The 5,283-nt window shown below is 32.4% G+C and overlaps 2 non-coding genes across 2 annotated transcripts; both read right to left on the bottom strand.

Annotated features, from left to right (window-relative positions):
• Positions 1 to 259: 259 nt before the first annotated feature.
• Positions 260 to 331, bottom strand: TRNAD-GUC (transfer RNA aspartic acid (anticodon GUC)). Its single transcript has one exon. It is a non-coding gene; the product is annotated as a tRNA-Asp (tRNA).
• Positions 332 to 532: 201 nt separating this feature from the next.
• On the bottom strand, positions 533 to 604 carry TRNAD-GUC (transfer RNA aspartic acid (anticodon GUC)). The gene has a single exon. It is a non-coding gene; the product is annotated as a tRNA-Asp (tRNA).
• Positions 605 to 5,283: the final 4,679 nt, after the last annotated feature.

Here is a 5,283-nt window from a genome sequence, read left to right as displayed (position 1 = left end):
AAGTTTTTCGTTTTTCAAAATTAAATTCTATATACTAAAAGATTGTTATAAAAAAATAGTCTATACTTATATATTGCAATGATATGAAATGATGTAACTTCGTAAATGATAAAATAAATTTTATTTTAAATATTTAATAAAGCGCTAATCATCTGAGCAATACACGTGTTAGATAAGTGTTAACGACTGCTGTAGGTGAGCCATCACCCATAGACCTCGTGTTTAAAAGTATGGTTGCCTGGGCAGGAAAAATTAAAGGCGCCGTTGCCGGGGATCGAACCCGGGTCACCCGCGTGACAGGCGGGAATACTCACCACTATACTACAACGACTTTGATGGGCCGGCTGCTGTAGGTGATCATCACCTATAGACCTCGTGTTTAAAAGTATGGTTGCCTGGGCAGGAAAAATTAAAAGGCGGGAATACTCACCACTATACTACAACGACTTTGATGGGCCGGCTGCTGTAGGTGATCATCACCTATAGACCTCGTGTTTAAAAGTATGGTTGCCTGGGCAGGAAAAATTAAAAGCGCCGTTGCCGGGGATCGAACCCGGGTCACCCGCGTGACAGGCGGGAATACTCACCACTATACTACAACGACTTTGATGGGCGATTTTCTTGAAACGAAAGAGAACACAACTCTCTCGAAACATTGACGTAGAATATTCAGTATCCTACAGTGACCTGTGTCAGTGTAATTTGAAAATATGATATGATATTTGCTTTCATTCAAAGTTTTTGGTTAATTATATTGGTTATGGCATAATAAATATATGTATAAGATATTTTTTATAATTATTTAGAAGTAATGTAGGAATATTTTTTATCCTAATTATTTTAAATAAAATTTAAGAAATTTACATATTTATAGGGAGATGTGTAAGTGTAATGTAAATATGTATGTTAACATTTTCAAATGTCTAGTTTAATATGTTGAATTTATATTTATGTACATGTTATTTCTATCCATTTTCAATATAAATACTTGTTTAAGTTATGATAGGAAGTAACTAATGGTAATTATGTTATTTACTTGAATATGAACTATTTTCAAGGATTTTATTTCTGAATTAAAAAATCATTGCACAAATAACTTAAAATCATGCATGAATATTGTAGTTATATCCATAAATTATTACATAAAATATGTGATGTGGTTATCTAAATGGCATTATATTATGCAAAGGCTATAATATGACCTCCAACTTACGGTCCAATATGTTTGAAAACTAATTTTTTTAATAATATTGAAAAACAAATATTTATCTTTCAAAGTTAAACATTATAAGTTGCAAATTGGTCAATGCTAAACTAATAATAGTAAGTTGGCAAATTGATTGTTATAGTCTTAGCCGGAACAAATAAGGATTTTGTAACCATATTTAAAGTTAATTAATAAGCATATAAAAACTTATGCTTACAATAAACTTACAATATAACAAGATTCTTAACTATGAATATTCACCCCACTTTACCATGGATATTATTAACTTGTAAATAGGCTTTGTTACAATACCACGGGCCAATATCATGGTTTAACAGTACCACATGCCCAAAAAACCATAACTCATTTCACAATCTAAATATTTTATAAATATTTTATTTTATAACATTTTTTTAATTAAATCTAAAAGAAAAAAAAAAGCTATACTATTGAGATATATCTAGACCCTCTACCCTTAAATCAAGGTTTTAATAAAATGAAAAATGAGAATACTTTTGTATATAGTAATGTGAAATTTTGTACCAGCCTTAGATCCATTCGTAACTCTAGATGTGCCAAGCCTAGAGGGATCAAAATTCTTGAGATGAAAACCTCTTTTAGAGTGAGAAGCGATTTGACCCCTCTTGGGGCTTAGCATATCCAAAGTTAAGAATGGATCTAGATCAGTATCTTAATTTGTCTACCAAAAATATTTTTATAAAACTTCCAAACTCTTTTGAATGTGAATGTTACATATTTAAATTTGAAATAATGTTCTTCCAAAATAAAGTTATACTATTTTTATCTTTTTAATAGATATAAATGTTTTAGGTGACAACTGAGATTGGGTTTTATATGATTAGCTTGTGGTAAACTTGTTTATATAGAAATCTTGTGAGAGTAATATGATGATTTATTTTTATATTGTTGTAAGTAGTCTAGTTATATAAACTAAATTGGTGATCAATGTCAATAGGATTAGAATACCGATCCAAGCAAGGAAGTTAAATGTAGCAACAACAATAATTCAAATCTCATGGTTGTAAGTTTGGTATGTGGCTAAAAAAACCTTTTAATAATGCAAATAGTCACAAGACTCCATTTACAAATTGCAAGTGAGAATATACTTATTTATTAGATCTTAAATATAAACGTAATATTTGTAATAAAAATAAAATCTAAAATATGACACCTTCTTTCCAATATAAACATTTCTATAGACACATTATATGTATGTATGTATGTATGTTAAGGCCCCTATGACAACATAATAAGCTTCTATTCCTATCTATTGGACTATGACCTCATAAATAAGGATAATTTGATATTAGCAAGAGATTTGAATTTCCCTTTATCCCAAAGAGAAGTTTGGGAGCTAACTAGCAAGATGGATGCACAAGCATGTTTTTTTTGTCATTGGATAGAGATTATGGTTTTTTTTTATGTTGAACCCCCGAAATTCATTCCTACTTGATCCAACAACCGATCGAGGAAAAATGCACTTGGGAAGTAACTTGACATGTTTTTAGTAATTGAGTCTTTCTTGTTGAAATTCATGATGTATCATTCTATAGCGAGTTGTGAATCAATATCTGATCACAAACCTATCCTCCTTTTTCTAGGGGATGAGAATAGAAGACATTATTTGTTTTGATTTAATAGATGTTGGTTGGATGATGAGATATTCAAGGATTTTGTTAGGTCTGTATGGGTTCATATTGACAATTCCAGTATTATTTCTCCAATGGAACAATTCTCTAAAAAATTGAAATTGCTAAAGAGGGTTGTTGGTGAGTGGCTAAAAAAGAAAAGGAATGTAGAATTAGGTGAACTAGAGTTGATTGAAAAATAAATTTGCAGTTTTCAAAAGTGATGGGGCATTAACAAATTATGAAAGAGAGCAAATCAAGAATTTAGAAGCAAAAAAAGCAAATATCCTTAGGGTGTATGAAATTTCTTGGAATCTAAAGAGTAGAGTGAATTGGATTTCTAAAGGAGACATTAATACAAAATTATTAATTAGTTTGTTGATAATAGGCATGTAGTAAACCATATTTGGTCAATTCAATCATAGGATGGCACTCAGTCTCTATCTTTGTATGGGAATATCGAGAAGGAAGGAGTTTCTTTCTTTGAAAATTTGTTTAAGGATGGTGGCCATACTAAATTAGTTTATCAAATGAGATTAATTAAGTAGTACCCCAATTTATCTCTCTAATGAAGAATCAAATTAGATAGGTAGGTTTGTTTCTAAGGAGGAGGTCCTAAATATCTTGAAAAGGATGCCCAAGGCCAAGAGTCCACATCCTGATGACTAGTCCATGGAGTTGTTTTTTCTTTTCTTTTCTTATATTATGGGAAAGGACAATCTGGAGGTGGATGACGGATATAGGAGGACGAGGTTTGTTTCTCATATTCGCAATGCAACCTTCATTGCATTAATCCCAAAATCAATGGAGCCCAATATTTCAATGGTTATCGGTTGATAGCTTTGTGAAACTCTTTATATAAAATCATTTCAAAGGTGTTAGCTAACATGTTAAAGTTTGGCTGGTCAAATCATATGTCTTTGGCATAATTTTGTTTTTTATTCAATAGATAAATCCATGATGCTATTGGGTTGGTTCATGAAGCCATGCACTCCATTAAATGCGTAAATATTCTAGCTATTGTGATGAATATTGACTTAAGGAAAGCTTATGATAAAATGGATTGGTCCTTTCTCAAGCTAGTCTTGCTTCAGATTGGTTTGAAGTTTGATGTGGTTTCCTGGATAATGGGTTGTGTGAGATCAACCAATTATGTTGTTTGGATTAATGGTGAGCCATATGTTGAGAAGTGTAGCAAGAAAGTCTCGATTTGACTTCACCTTCGTCAAATTGAGAAAACCTGAATTTCCACATGAGCAGACAACTTGGAGGTAGTTAACTGAGGTGACATCACTCTTGTCACTCGGTTAACTAAGTAAATTCAAGTTAGAGGGCTTGGAATTTAGTTATGTGAATGTGATTGCTAATTTGTAGCAATCCGGTTCAATTATTTTCAGTTGTATTATGTCTCTACATTGCTCTCTATTTAAGCCTTTGCCATGGTATACCTCTTCATCTGGTCCTGATGATGAACCACACTTGTTGGTTCGAAACGTGTTGGCCAAAAAATTCTCTTATGTGATTTATACTGAAAGACTTTGCTTAATTCATTATGGATCACAAAATCCTAAATAAAGAAATATTTTCAGTTGTATTCAGTTAAACTAGTTCTAACTGTTGATAGAACTAGTTGGAGGTCAGTTGTGCAGTGGGACAATAGTCTAACTCAGTGATCATCTAGTTAACTGATCAATCAACCAAAAATATCTAGTGCATGCAGAGAATTTGAGTTCCCCAGTTGTGGTGGAGATTCCAAGGCAGTGTAACATCAATTGTAGACTAGTCTTGAGTGTACAGGTGTTGCATGCAGTCAGAGATCCAACCTTGGGAATTGCACAATCAATTGGAGGAAAATTCCTAAAAAATAGGGGCCTAATTCCTCAGGATTTTCACAAGGAAATAGGGTCTCAAGCAGAGGTAGAAATTGACTAAGTCTAGGTCAGATCTTCTCATTGAGAAGAGAGAAAGGTTATTCACTTGCAAGTTGAGCTTAGAGCGAGCAAGCAATTGTAATACATTCTTTATTCATCTGATTAATGAAAGTAGGCTTAAGGGGTTTTTACCATTTGGTTTCCCCTACATAAATTTGTGTACTTGTATATGTAACTGATGCATGTTTGTGAATGTTTTTCTAAATTATGAATTGATTTCCATAGATAAGTAGAGTAGAATTGTGTCTCTTAATTTAGATTAAATTACTTGATCAGTTTCAATTCTATCACTATATTTCTACATGGTATCAGAGCAGGATTCACAATAAACAAGAATTTTGAAGTTGTTCCTCGGGATTTTTGAATTTGCAGCTTCATTGTAGCACAATTTCTTCAGAGTTGGGAGAAAGACCTTCAACAGACTGAGATTAGAATATGCCTTGGAAGGCAACTCAAATTTCATTTCCTGGAAGGATCTCATGGAGGTAGTGCTTGA

The sequence above is a fragment of the Pinus tabuliformis genome, chromosome 8, assembly GCF_031772625.1.
Source record: "Pinus tabuliformis cultivar Carrire ecotype Pingquan chromosome 8, CPIR1, whole genome shotgun sequence".
In the NCBI taxonomy this organism is placed as follows: domain Eukaryota; kingdom Viridiplantae; phylum Streptophyta; class Pinopsida; order Pinales; family Pinaceae; genus Pinus; species Pinus tabuliformis.
The sequence above is the reverse complement of the archived record's forward strand: the minus strand, read 5'-3'. Positions and strand labels throughout refer to the sequence as shown.